Here is a 15,600-nt window from a genome sequence, read left to right as displayed (position 1 = left end):
CGATTTAGAATCGTCCGGATCAGTGTCAAAGCTTGCATCAACGTAACCATTTACGATGAGCTCTTTGTCACCTCCATATACGAGAAACATATCCTTAGTCCTTTTCAAGTATTTCAGGATGTTCTTGACCGCTGTCCAGTGAACCACTCCTGGATTACTTTGGTACCTTCCTGCTAGACTTATAGCAAGGCATACATCAGGTCTGGTACACAGCGTTGCATACATGATAGAGCCTATGGCTGAAGCATAGGGGACATCTTTCATCTTCTCTCTATCTTCTGCAGTGATCGGGCATTGAGTCTTACTCAACTTCACACCTTGCAACACAGGCAAGAATCCTTTCTTTGCTTGATCCATTTTGAACTTCTTCAAAACTTTGTCAAGGTATGTGCTTTGTGAAAGTCCAATTAAGCGTCTTGATCTATCTCTATAGATCTTGATGCCCAATATATAGGCAGCTTCACCGAGGTCTTTCATTGAAAAACTCTCATTCAAGTATCCCTTTATGCTATCCAGAAATTCTATATCATTTCCAATCAGTAATATGTCATCCACATATAATATCAGAAATGCTACAGAGCTCCCACCCACTCCAAAAGTCTGTATAAAACCAAATGCTTTGATCACACTATCAAAGCGTTTATTCCAACTCCGAGAGGCTTGCACAAGTCCATAAATGGATCGCTGGAGCTTGCACACTTTGTTAGCTCCCTTTGGATCGACAAAACCTTCTGGTTGCATCATATACAACTCTTCTTCCAGAAATCCATTCAGGAATGCAGTTTTGACATCCATTTGCCAAATTTCATAATCATAAAATGCGGCATTTGCTAACATAATTCGGACAGACTTAAGCATCGCTACGGGTGAGAAGGTCTCATCGTAGTCAATTCCTTGAACTTGTCGAAAACCTTTCGCAACAAGTTGAGCTTTATAGACAGTAACATTACCATCAGCGTCAGTCTTTTTCTTGAAGATCCATTTACTTTCAATGGCTTGCCGATCATTGGGCAAGTCAACCAAAGTCCATACTTTGTTCTCATACATGGATCCCATCTCAGATTTCATGGCCTCAAGCCATTTTGCGGAATCTGGGCTCACCATAGCTTCTTCATAGTTCGTAGGTTCGCCATGGTCTAGTAACATGACCTCCAGAACAGGATTACCGTACCACCCTGGTGCGGATCTTGATCTGGTTGATCTACGAGGTTCAGTAATAACTTGATCTGAAGTTTCATGATCATCATAATTAATTTCGTCACTAATTGGTGTAGGTGTCTCAGAAACTGGTTTCTGTGATGAACTACTTTCCAATAAGGGAGCAGGAATAGTTACCTCATCAAGTTCTACTTTCCTCCCACTCACTTCTTTCGAGAGAAGCTCCTTCTCTAGAAAATTTCCAAATTTAGTAACAAAAGTTTTGCCTTCGGATCAGTGATAGAAGGTATACCCAACAGTCTCCTTTCGGTATCCTATGAAGACACATTTCTCCGATTTGGGTTCGAGCTTATCAGGTTGAAGTTTCTTCACATAGCATCGCAGCCCCAAACTTTAAGAAACGACAACTTTGGTTTCTTGCCAAACCACAGTTCATAAGGCGTCATCTCAACGGATTTTGATGGTGCCCTATTTAACGTGAATGCAGCCGTCTCCAAAGCATAACCCCAAAACGATAGCGGTAAATCAGTAAGAGACATCATAGATCGCACCATATCTAGTAAAGTGCGATTACGACGTTCGGACACACCATTACGCTGTGGTGTTCCGGGTGGCTTGAGTTGCGAAACTATTCCGCATTGTTTCAAATGTAGACCAAACTCGTAACTCAAATATTCTCCTCCACGATCTGATCGTAGAAACTTTATTTTCTTGTTACGATGATTTTCAACTTCACTCTGAAATTCTTTGAACTTTTCAAATGTTTCAGACTTTTGTTTCATTAAGTAGATATACCCATATCTGCTTAAATCATCTGTGAAGGTGAGAAAATAACGATATCCGCCACGAGCCTCAACATTCATCGGACCACATACATCTGTATGTATGATTTCCAACAAATCTGTTGCTCTCTCCATAGTTCCGGAGAACGGTGTTTTAGTCATCTTGCCCATGAGGCACGGTTCGCAAGTACCAAGTGATTCATAATCAAGTGGTTCCAAAAGTCCATCAGTATGGAGTTTCTTCATGCGCTTTACACTGATATGACCCAAATGGCAGTGCCACAAATAAGTTGCACTGTCATTATTAACTCTGCATCTTTTGGCTTCAACATTATGAATATGTGTATCACTACTATCGAGATTCATTAAAAATAGACCACTCTTCAAGGGTGCATGACCATAAAAGATATTATTCATATAAATAGAACAACCATTATTCTCTGATTTAAATGAATAACCGTCTCGCATTAAACAAGATCCAGATATAATGTTCATGCTCAACGCTGTCACCAAATAACAATTATTTAGGTCTAATATTAATCCCGAAGGTAGATGTAGAGGTAGCGTGCCGACGACGATCACATCGACTTTGGAACCATTTCCCACGCGCATCGTTACCTCATCCTTAGCCAATCTTCGCTCAATCCGTAGCCCCTGTTTCGAGTTGCAAATATTAGCAACAGAACCAGTATCAAATACCCAGGTGCTACTACGAGCATTGGTAAGGTACACATCAATAACATGTATATCACATATACCTTTGTTAACCTTGCCATCCTTCTTTTCAGCCAAATACTTGGGGCAGTTCCGCTTCCAGTCACCAGTTTGCTTGCAGTAGAAGCACTCAGTTTCAGGCTTAGGTCCAGACTTGGGTTTCTTCTCCTGAACAACAACTTGCTTGCTATTCTTCTTGAAGTTCCCTTTCTTCTTCCCTTTGCCCTTTTTCTTGAAACTAGTGGTTTTACTCACCATCAACACTTGATGCTCCTTTTTGATTTCTACCTCCGCTGCCTTTAGCATTGCGAAGAGCTCGGGAATAGTCTTATTCATCCCTTGCATGTTATAGTTCATCACGAAGCTCTTGTAGCTTGGTGGCAGTGATTGAAGAATTCTGTCAATGACGCAATCATCGGAAGTTGAACTCCAAGTTGAATCAAGTGATTATTATACCCAGACATTCTGAGTATATGCTCACTGACAGAACTATTCTCTTCCATCTTGCAGCTATAGAACTTATTGGAGACTTCATATCTCTCAATCCGGGCATTTGCTTGAAATATTAACTTCAACTCCTGGAACATCTCATATGCTCCATGACGTTCAAAACGTCGTTGAAGTCCCGGTTCTAAGCCATAAAGCATGGCACATTGAACTATCGAGTAGTCATCAACACGTGACTGCCAGGCATTCACAATGTCTGCAGTTGCTGGCGCAGGTGGTACACCTAGCGGTGCTTCCAGGACGTAATTTTTCTGTGCAGCAATGAGGATAATCCTCAAGTTACGGACCCAGTCCGTGTAATTGCTACCATCATCTTTCAACTTTACTTTCTCAAGGAACGCATTAAAATTCAACGGAACAACAGCACGGGCCATCTATCTACAATTAACATAGACAAGCAAAATACTATCAGGTACCAAGTTCATGATAAATTCAAGTTCAATTAATCATATTACTTAAGAACTCCCACGTAGAAAGACATCCCTCTAATCCTCTAAGTGATCACGTGATCCATATCAACTAAACCATGTCCGATCATCACGTGAGATGGAGTAGTTTCAATGGTGAACATCACTATGTTGATCATATCTACTATATGATTCACGCTCGACCTTTCGGTCTCCGTGTTCCGAGGCCATATCTGTTATATGCTAGGCTCGTCAAGTTTAACCTGAGTATTCCGCGTGTGCAACTGTTTTGCACCCGTTGTATTTGAACGTAGAGCCTATCACACCTGATCATCACGTGGTGTCTCAGCACGAAGAACTTTTGCAACGGTGCATACTCAGGGAGAACACTTATACTTTGATAATTTAGTGAAGGATCATCTTATAATGCTACCGTCAAACAAAGCAAGATAAGATGCATAAAGGATTAACATCACATGCAATCTATATAAGTGATATGATATGGCCATCATCATCTTGTGCTTGTGATCTCCATCTCCGAAGCACCGTGCTTGTGATCTCCATCTCCGAAGCACCGTCATGATCACCATCGTCACCGGCGCGACACCTTGATCTCCATCGTAGCATCGTTGTCGTCTCGCCAACTTATTGCTTTTACGACTATCGCTACCGCTTAGTGATAAAGTAAAACTATTACATAGCGATTGCATCTCATACAATAAAGCGACAACCATATGGCTCCTGCCAGTTGCCGATAACTCGGTTACAAAACATGATCATCTCATACAACACATTATATCACATCATGTCTTGACCATATCACATCACAACATGCCCTGCAAAAACAAGTTAGACGTCCTCTACTTTGTTGTTGCATATTTTACGTGGCTGCTACGGGCTTAGCAAGAACCGTTCTTACCTACGCATCAAAACCACAACGATAGTTTGTCAAGTTGGTGCTGTTTTAACCTTCGCAAGGACCGGGCGTAGCCACACTCGGTTCAACTAAAGTGAGAGAGACAGACACCCGCCAATCACCTTTAAGCAACGAGTGCTTCGAACGGTGAAACCAGTCTCGCGTAAGCATACGCGTAATGTCGGTCCGGGCCGCTTCATCTCACAATACCGCTGAACCAAAGTATGACATGCTGGTAAGCAGTATGACTTATATCGCCCACAACTCACTTGTGTTCTACTCGTGCATAGCATCAACCACTACTAGGAAAAGGCCTACTAATGGCGCACCTAATTTGGCCATTAATGGCGCATTAGTGGTGCGCCATTAGTAGCACGCCATTAGTATATTTTACTAATGGCGCACCACTGGTGCGCCATTAGTATCTGGTATACTAATGGCGCACCCCAGATGCGCCATTAGTATATACAACAGTGCGCCATTAGTATGCCTCCCAGGGGGCCATCTATACCCAGGTGCTTTGGCATACTAATGGCGCACAACAACTGGATGCGCCATTAGTAACTTCGGCATACTAATGGCGCACTGTTTAGTGATGCGCCATTAGTATCCTCTGGCATAATAATGGCGCACTATGATGTGATGCGCCATTAGTATGAATATTAGGTTTTTTTTATTTTTTTATTTTCTGTTTTTTGCACAGGTTACAAAATGTATAATTGGACAAAATATACACAGCACACATCAACAACAGATTCATCGAATACAATAGAAGATTAGTCTCTGAATACAATTCATCATTTTAGTCTCCGAATACAATTCATCATATTAGTCTCCGAATTGAAAACACCGAACAAAGATAGAACATTATATTACAAGTCTCGAGACCGCGAGTTTGTCTTCACATTACAAATCGATATCGATCATCTAAACTACCATCACATAGAAGAGAGCTGCGGTCATCGCGATGAGCATCATCACGATGAAACTCGCCTTCATCCGGTTCCTCCAACGCTCCCTCCCCTCTCCCGCTAGATAGCGGGCGTATCTAGATTCGGCCTCGGCCCTAGTGGCGTACCTTTTGTAACTGTTACCGTTGAATCGGTGAACCTGTCTCCGACACTCCTCCCAGTCGTCGTAGACTCCGGGAACCTTACCCTTGTACACGACATACCACGGCATCGCTATGCAGTAGCCAAACGAAACGTTAGTACGAATTCACAGAAAATACATAAGCAATATATAAGTATGCAACAGAACGATCGGAAGAGAAAAGCAAGACATTAATAGCATCGGTTACATCTAAGTTGAAGGACTCTCGAAACCAAAGAGACATACTACAAGTTCATTAAAGTTTAATTACAACATGAGCCAATCGATGTTTCAGAACTAGACACAGCATCACTGCTTTCGACTCGACTCAAGGGACCGGAGCGTGGATGAAGCCGCCGTCTATCGTGGGAGTCATGAAACAACGGGCGTTGTCAGCCTGCATTTGTAGGATTGTGTCGATGTCACTGTTGGACGGTTGATTTCTGAGGTAGAACTGCCCCGAGGTACGAAGGACATCTTGATGGATGATTTCCGCAAACTCCGACACGCTCGCGGCCCAATCTTTGAGTCTACTCGGTAGCAGTAGTTGATGATGGTCCTGTACGATCGCCCGCATGTGATGGATGGCGTAGTAGGCACCCTTCTGACCGCCAGGCGGCTGCTTGACGCAACAGAACGTCGTATTGTGGGAGAACACGTGCTTGCCGTACTTACGAATAGGCCTGGTGAAGGTGCCTCCAGATTTGACGTAGCCGGGGAGAACATCATCAAGAACCTTCTTGACATTTGTGTAGTCTACGTTCGACTGACGGTCCGGGTCGAAATACGTGGCCATGGAATATTTGGGGCTTAGGAGGATGAGCGTGCAATGTGTGTCACTGCAGAAAACACGGAATGTTAAAAGAAAAACGATTGAAATCTAAGAATTCATATGTTACGGGGCGGTTGAGGGGAGGACTTACTCGGGAAAGTAAGGCACGAGGAAGTTGTCCTTATCTTGGTTTGCCAGAATGACGCCTTCGAGGTAAGAACTCGCGACTTGCCGGTCCCCAGCGCTGCCCAAGATCTTGGCACGCATGTAGAAGGAGTCGACTATCACGATGTCCGGGGTCTTGTCGCGAATGATCCGCATCTCCATACTCAGCGAAAATAGCCGAACGAAGGTGTAGTGCAGCGGATGAAGGTTCAACATAGCGTGGATGTCATCAAACCGCAGGACGATCGTACCCCCGATGGAGTTATCCACAAAGCCCTTGCCCTCTGGCACCTTGGCCGCGAAAACCGGGTATGCCACATCCTTCTCTCGGAGACGCCGCTTCTCCAAAGAAAGAACACTGTCATGCAGACTCCGCATAGCACCGGTTGCAGCATCGAGCATATTTCTCGGTAGCATCGGCCTACCCGCCACATGCACCCTCCTCGAGATATCCGTAGTTGAAGGTGGCCCGTCCTGAGCACGGATCGTACTCAGTGCCAGCTGGCCCGCACCCTTGTTAGTCTTTCTTTTGTGTGCCTTCTTCTTGATCTCCTGTAATGGGACCGAGTTCTGCTCACAGACCGCCTTCTTGAGTGTGTTGGGGCTGATCATATTTCGCACCTCGCCTATCTGAGGCTCGGTGAAGTCGGCAGCTGGAGGCTTCTCCTGAGAGCTGAACTGCAGACGACGCCTGTTGCAACTTAGCTTCTCCACGGTACCAGCTAGATCGCACACGTCTTTTGTTGGGTTGGGTTATTGAGAAGGAGGCCCCATGAAGTCGCCACTGTCCCCATGATCGGCAAAGTACTGATCGACGTTGGCAAATGTATCATCGTCGTCGTTGTTCTGATCCTGTGCCATATGCATGTTTGGATCCAGTGGCATAGGGATGTCCGGCACCGTTGCGGCGGTCTTGCCATGGGGCCGACTTGGCGCCGGCACGACTGGCGGTGTTGTCTTTGGGGTGGTGTCCCCCGCCCCCAAACGAATCTGGCTCTTCGGCCAAAGCAGGGGCCAGCTCAGGCAGGCGCTGAGGTTCATCACGTCATCATCGTCGGCCCCGATGGGTCGAATCAGAGGTAACACCTCGTCGCAGCCTGGCAGCACCCGAACCAGTTGAACCCTAAACAAGTTGGATGGCATCTGGGTACCATGGAACAAGGGGTTGCCCGGTTGAACGATTTTGCCCTTGGCGACATCGACCAACTCGTTGTTCACGAAGTGCAGGAGAGTGCACGGAACATCGGCGGCGCCCTGCGAAAACATGTAGGGCGTTAGGGATGCCCAGTCAAAGGCAAGGAGATGAAGTCCTCGGCCGAGAGAGGCTTAATTAGTTACCGTGATGATGGCGTCGAGCTCGGCTAATGTTGAGGCACCGCCACCGGCGGGCGTGCAGTTGACGGAGGGGCCGCTTGCTGCAGAGGTGCTGGCCGGCCTACACCCGGGTGCATTAAGCTCTCGTGCCGGCGTCGGAGACACCAATGCCGGCTCCGCCAGAGACACCAATGGCCCCGCCATCGCGTTCTGCGAGTTGCTGGCCGTGAAGCTAGGAATCAGGGGCGGCCCCTGTTGGCCGCCCGCAATCCACACACTAATCCCCTGGATCAAGGTAGGCACAATGGCGGTGATCGTCGCTCCGAGTTGTTGTTGCACTTGCTCTTGGACAATCTCCGGAATCCGCGCCACATGTGCCCTGAGTTCTTGAACCTCGCGCGCCTGGCTTTCCGAGCTGGTCTTTTTCTCCTTTCGCCCAGCAGTGTCATAGTATGACGACCATTTTGTCGACAAGCCTTTGCCGGCCGCACGACCAGCTGACGTCGGCTTACTGAGCTTATCCTTGTTCTTCATTACATTCAACGCCCTATTTAGAGTGGTGTCCCAAGGGTTGCTCTTAGTCGACCCCACGCTACTGCTTTCAGTCGCCTGCGGAAGGAATGTGAACCATTTAGAAATTTGGCTTCATTAATTAGAATGCAACCATATGGAGCTAATTACGAGGGGGTGTATTCCTTACCAGAACAAGCTCAAGCGCCCTGGTCTTCGGATCCGTGGTAAGCTCCTTTGTTTTCGGGTCCTTCTTGTACCGGGCCCTGACAAAGTTCCTGGTCTGCTTGTCACCGTATTTATCGAAGAGGGGCGGTAGGCCTTGCTCGGCACAGTCCGCCTCCTCCTTGTCCCATATAGGCTCCGCCACTCTGTAACCACCGGGACCGAGTGTGTGTTCCCCTAAGTTCAGCTCCCGCATTTCTTTCCCCCACTTACTTGATTCGGAGTGTGCGGTGCTCGAGCAATTGATCTTGAAGTCGTTGTAGTCATCTTCGGTGATCGAAGGATTTTTCTCCTTGATCTTCTCATAACTCTCACCTTTCTCGATCATTCTCTTCACATTGCTTTTCCAAGTAGACAGGGCCTTGCTCATCTTCGTGAGGGCAGCATTGTTCACTTTATTCCCTTTGAGGCTTGTGTTTTCAAATTCAGTGGTGAACTTGTATCGTTCGTGCAGCTTCGTGAAGAGGAGGTTGCGCAAATTCCCTCGGTCATGATGCCTCAGGTTCTCGGTGTTGATCGAGACGGTGCTCCGGAGAATGCACCCGAGCTGAAGCGAGTACCCCTTGACTATTCGTTCGGGCGCCGTTGGATTCCCGTCGGAGTCCACTTCAGTAACTTCCTCCTTGAGGGTGCGGAGCACGGTCGGGCGCCGGTCCTTCCGTTACCTCTTCGGTTGGCTGCCATCTGTGCGTGCGCCGCCATCATCAGTGGTGGCATCCTCGGCGGCACCATCAGTGGTGGCATCCTCGGCGGCACCATCAGTGGTGGCATCAGTGGGGTCATCCTCGGCGGTACCATCAGTGGTCTCAGGATCGGTGGGGAAGGCAGCGTCCTCATACAAATGAGGTTGTTCCTCCATCTCCTGGGACAGCTTCCAGAATGGCTTGTCGACGCCCGAACCCCCGGCCTCATCGTTGTTGGCCATGTTTCTCTCTAAATAGGAACAAAGTTTGGTCAAAAAGTTGGTTATTGTCAAGGAACAAGATCATGGTCTCATCATTTAGGGTTTGTCGACACCGAGGCATCCTAAAAGCTAAGCTTTTATCATTGAGGGTTTTTCGACGCTGAGGCACCCTAAAAGCCTAAGCTTTCATCATTTCGGTTTTTATCGACACCGAGGCACCCTAAAAGCCATGCATTAGTCACAAGTACGCCGGGGCACTTGATCCTACTTAATTAACTACTAAGATACCCCGGCCCATGCATTAGTCACAAGTACCCCATATGTCCTATTTTTAGCAAAGTCATGCTAAAATTCACGGAAAATTTCAGCATGACCTTTGCTGAAAATAGGACATATGGAGTACCCGAATTTGCCGGAACGGAAGTTAATCGACATTCCGGCAAACTCAAGGGCCTCTCGGGTGGACAAGGCAAAAAAGGCCTCCATCACAACATGGAAAATACATTGGCATGTGAAGAGGTGAAACAATATATGCATCTCCAAGCAGTATCATCTCCAAGCAGTATCATATTTGTAATGACTGAAAATATTTACTTCAGGAAATATTTACTACTGTAGTTTCTGTTACAAACAAAAAAAAGACTGAAGTTTGTCCTGGCTATATTTCAGGATGATTTTTCAGTTGCTCATGCTTTTTACAAATTGTAGCAACTGTTTTTTATACCTAAACAAAATTGCCCTAGCTATATTTGCTACTGTTTTTATACCTAATTTTTTGCTACTGTTTTTTTAATTTGCTACTGCTTTTTTTTATTTGCTACTGTTTTTTTATACATACACGACCAAAGTCCAAAGAGTAACCACTTATTAGCTACCAGGAGTAAGTAACTAACTAAATACACTTCTATAACAAAATAAATCAGAAACTTAGTTTTCAGTGTAATGAAACTAATTTGGCGTTGTAGGTCTTGATATATTTTTCTTATGGACTTGGTCAAATTTGAATAAGGACAAAGCTAGAACTTCAATTAATTTGGAATGGAGAGAGTAATCCACAATAGATAAACTGAAGCATACTAAATGAAGACAAGCTCTTGGATGCTACACCTTAGTTTTAGAATAGACAAACAGACACGTTCTAACTTCTAATGGAAAACATGGTTAGATAGATGATTACAAATTGCACATGAAAGAAGAGGGGTAAATATTGTTAACGGAAGACAGCCAAACAAATATATTGCTCTTTATGAGGTTATGAGGTTACAGAGTACAAACTTAACTTGAGAATGACAGTGTTCAAAATAGTCAATGAAAAATTCATCAGTACTGAACATAATTAACAGAAGTTATTTTGATGGTATATAAGAATATTTATGGAACAAACAACATGAAGATAGCTGCAATCTTAAACAAAAATCAAAGCACACTTGTCTGTAAAAAGCTAACAAACTATGTGATGCTTCCAGCTAATATGTTCAGAGAACAGGAGCATGAGAAAAAATAACAGAAACTATATGATTTAACTGGTTTCAAAACATGAAGTCCTAAAAGCTCTTGTTTTTGACTTTGCATCCACTGATAAAGAAGAATCAGAGTAGTGAGCAAGACTATAAATGTTCTGAAAATTAAAAGAAAAGAGAGATTGCATGTTCATCTTAGCTGCAGTCCTGATCGTGAGAAGTACATCCTATACGTTTTACCAAGGGAACAGTAGGGATAACAGAAAGTCACTGTTGTCACTGTCCTAGTGAACAATTTTGTGCTATCTACCTTCTTGGTTTACCCCCTAGTGCTTCGATACATATGCAATTACACAACTGAACAGTAGTATGCTGGTTTTACTTACATGAACAAAATTTATGTTGGGAGCAGGGAGTATCCCTGCTGTACGTGTCAGAAAAAATATGGTTGATTCTAGAGCTAAGTTCATACTCCAAGAGGTGTTCTACGCATGGGAGCTCCATTTAAATCAAACATAGTATGCAGTTCCCAAACAAAATGTACTCAGGAGTCCAAAAGCGAAGTTCAGAGACAGATTGTTGTATTAGGAGCAGAGAGGGAGAGGTGGGAAATGGAGGCGGGGGTGATTTGGATGGGGTACCTGCGGGCGTAGAAGACGGGGGCGTCGTCGGGGACGAAGACGTCGACGCTGTGGATGTTGGTGGTGGTGCGACGAGGTCCGGGAGGCGACGAGGTCCGGGTGGTGGTGGTGCTCCGAGGAGACGAGGAGAGCGGCGCCGAGGAGACGAGGACGACGGGGCGGCGGGGCGGCGGCGTCGGGAGAGGAGAGGGCGGCGTCGGGGCGTCGGGGCGGAGACGAGGACGACGGGGCGGCGTCGAGGCGGCGGGGCAGCGGCGTCGGGAGAGGAGAGGGGAAGGGGATCGAGGGCGAGGGCGAGGGAGAGAGAGGGGATAGGTTATCCAACAGGTACATCCATACTAATGGCGCACCTCACCCTGGTGCGCCATAAGTACATCCATACTAATGGCGCACCTCACCCTGGTGCGCCATTAGTATATTTTTTTCTGATCGAGCCAACAGGTTATCTTCCACCTTACCTGATCCACACCAAGTTCCCTCTACTAGCTCGACTGGTCAGCAGCCAGTTCTCACACCAGGAGGTCCTGGGTTCGATTCCCAGGCTCCACAATTGTTTTTATGCATTTAAAATGTTGTTTGATATTTATTTGTGTTTAAATATGTTCAAACTTGTTCAAATCATAACAGTAATATTTTTTATAAGACAGTAATAATATTTTTAAAAATATCATCAAACAGTAATGCCGGTGGAGCGGGGGAGGGTGCGCGGGGTGCGGGGGGCCGGTGGACCGGGGGGTGCTCGGCGGCGAGGGGGACCGGATCTGGCGAGGTGGGATAGCTAGCGATCGAGATGGAGGGGGATCGAGATCGAGTGTCCATGAAATTTAAAAATATTCATGATAGTTCAAAAAGTGCCCATGAAATACAATCGAGAAATGAAGGCTACGATTTAAATACAATCGATCTTAGCTAGCTATCTGTTCACAATCTTCTTGCCCTTCTTTTTCGCAAATGGAGTTCTTCTGTGGAACGGACGTCCTTTAGGTAGGGTGGTCCTGCTTCTTCTTGTGGTGTATGCCGCTACTTCATCATCGTCGTCATGTTCGATTCTCGGGTCGCCGTACTTGTCGAAGTCTTGCTCATTGGCTACTCCATCCATTCCGATGATCTTCCTTTTGCCTCTCCTCACGACAACACGACTGGGCTTTGACGGGTCGGTAATGAAGAAGCATTGGTCCACTTGGGAAGCCAGTACCCATGGCTCATTTTTCGCGGTGACGTTTGCGCCTGCGGTCTTGGATTTGGCTTCGGGTATAACCATGGTCGTGAAATACCGGTCTTCTTTTAGGACGCTCTTGGCCCATCTGACACGGAACATCGGGACCTTCTCTCCAGCGTAGCTCAGCTCCCAGATCTCCTCGATCCTTCCGTAGTATCTGTCCTTGTCGTTACCGGTGTTGGATTCCATCGTTACCCCGGAGTTCTGATAACCATCGCTCTTCATGTCCTTGGCCTCGGTGTAGAATGTGTAGCCGTTGATATCGTACGCCTCATAGGTCACCAGGTTGTGCTCGGCGCCCTGTGACAAGGCGAATATGAGTTGTTCTTCCGCGGAAGAATCCTCATGTAAAGGGTACGACAGAAGCTTCTGCTTGAACCAACGCGTGAAACATGAGTTGTGCTCTTTGATTATATCTCCGTCCGTCCTCTGTTGGCCTCGGTCATTGTACGTCTTCTTAATAAAGGTTTTGTGCTCTACCACCACCACCCAAGGATCGACCACGTCTATGTGTTGTAGCGCGACTAGGTTAGCTCTTTCAAAGTCGGCGAGTCGACCCTCGAAGTCGACATGCATTTCGCGGCGACCCTCACGGTGACCCCATCCAGCGAGCCTGCCGAGGTGCCTGTTGACGGGCAGACCAATGGGGTTCTCGATGCCTAGATAATTCGTGCAGTAGGAGATGCACTCTTCGGTCAGAAAGCCCCTGGCTATGCTTCCCTCTGGACGTGACATGTTGCGAACGTATCCTTTGATGACACCATTCATCCTTTCGAATGGCATCATGCTGTGCAGGAACGTCGGCCCGAGTTGGATGATATCGTCCACGATATGGACCAGCAGATGCACCATAACGTCGAAGAATGCGGGCGGGAAGTACATCTCAAGCTCGCATAGTATCACCACGATCTCTTCCTGTAGCCTTCTGAGTTGCCTCACGCCAACAGACTTCCGAGAGATGACGTCGAAAAAGTTGCATAGGCCAAATAGCGTTTCACGGACGTGCGCGTCCATGATCCCACGGATTGCAACTGGAAGTATCTGCGTCATCAGCACGTGACAGTCGTGAGACTTCATCCCGCTGAACTTCAGCTTCGCTAGGTCTAGGTATCTGCTTATCTTCCCCGCGTAACTGTAAGGAAGTTTTACTCCTACGAGGCAGGTGAAAAACTGCTCGATCTCCTCCTGACTTAGAGTGAAGCACGCGGGAGGGTAGTCATTTCCGGTCTTCTTGGCCTTTTTGCCTTTGCGACGACTTTTCGTGTCCTGCTTCGCCTCATCATCATCATCATCATCATCATCATCATATATAGCATGAAGCTCCTGCCTGATGCCCATTGATTTCAAGTCTGCCCTTGCTTTCGGCCCATCTTTGGTCCTCTCTGGCATGTTGAGCAGGGTACCAAGTAGACTCTCGCACACGTTCTTCGTGATATGCATGACATCAAGGCTGTGAGGCACACGGTGGATCTTCCAGTACGGCAAGTCCCAGAAAACAGACCTCGTTTTCCATACCTTCAGCAGCGGCTCTGGCGCCTTTCGCTTCTTTCCCGGCTCTAGCGCCTTTTGCTTCTTTCCCGACAGTGGGCAGTCTTTCCAATTTTTCAACAGCTCGTCTATTTCCTCGCCGCTCCTCGTACGCGGGCGTCCTCGGGGTTCGGTTTCACCATCGAATAGATCCTTGCGTTTTCTCCACGGGTCATCGTCGCGAAGCCACCTTCGATGTCCCATGAACACGGTTTTCGAAGACCCGGGATCTCTATCTACCTGGCGATACGTTGTGTCATCCATGCACCTGACGCATCCAGAAAATACGTGGACCACCTGCCCCGCGAGATATCTGTAACCGAGATAGTCGTGCACCGTCGTGAGCAGCGCGGCTCTAATAGGGAAATATTCTTTCTCTGCGGCGTCCCACGTATTGGCTGGCGTTTTCCACAGCATGTCAAGCTCCTCTTTCAGCAGCCCTAGATACAGATTGATGTCGTTCCCTGGTTGTTTCGGTCCTTCAATTAGCATACTCATGTGAATGTACTTCCTCTTCATGCACAACCAGGGGGGAAGGTTGTACATCCACACAAACACAGGCCAGGTGCTATGTGTGCTTCTCTGGCTGCCAAACGGATTGACTCCATCGGTGCTCGCGCCCAGCACGATGTTCCTTGGATCGTTCCCAAATTCTAGGTCTTCGAAGTTCAACGCTTGTCACTGGCTCGCATCCTTAGGGTGACTCAGCATCTTGTCTTTTTTATCTATCTCCGGATCATTTGCGTCATCTTCTCGCTTCTTCTCCTCCCTATCCGCGTGCCAACGCAGGAGCTTTGCTACCTTAGGGTCGGCGAAATACCGCTGCAGACGAGGAGTGATCGGAAAGTACCACACCACTTTTCGAGGAGCTTTCTTCCTCTTCTTGTATCGAGTGACGCCGCACACCGGACATATGGTAGACTCCGCGTGCTCGTCCCGATAAATGATGCAATTGTTCATGCACACATGGTATTTCACGTGCGGTAAATCCAGAGGACACACGATTTTCTTCGCCTCCTCCAAACTGGTCGGGCACTTGTTCCCCTTGGGAAGACGTTCGTGCCAGAATGACATGTTCTCGTCGAAGCATGCGTCGATCATTTTGTGTTTTACCTTCATCTCCAGAGCCATGAGCGTTACTTTCAGGCGGGTATCCTCGGGCCTGCATCCTTCATACAATGGAGTAACCGCGTCTAACTCAAGTTGATCCATCTTGGCTTTCTCTCGGGCGGCAGCTCTTGCGTTATCCGTCTGCTTGAGAAGCAGCTCCTGAATATGAGGGTCCTG

The sequence above is a fragment of the Aegilops tauschii genome, chromosome 7, assembly GCF_002575655.3.
Source record: "Aegilops tauschii subsp. strangulata cultivar AL8/78 chromosome 7, Aet v6.0, whole genome shotgun sequence".
Classification (NCBI taxonomy): Eukaryota; Viridiplantae; Streptophyta; class Magnoliopsida; order Poales; family Poaceae; genus Aegilops; species Aegilops tauschii.
Note: the sequence above shows the minus strand (reverse complement) of the source record.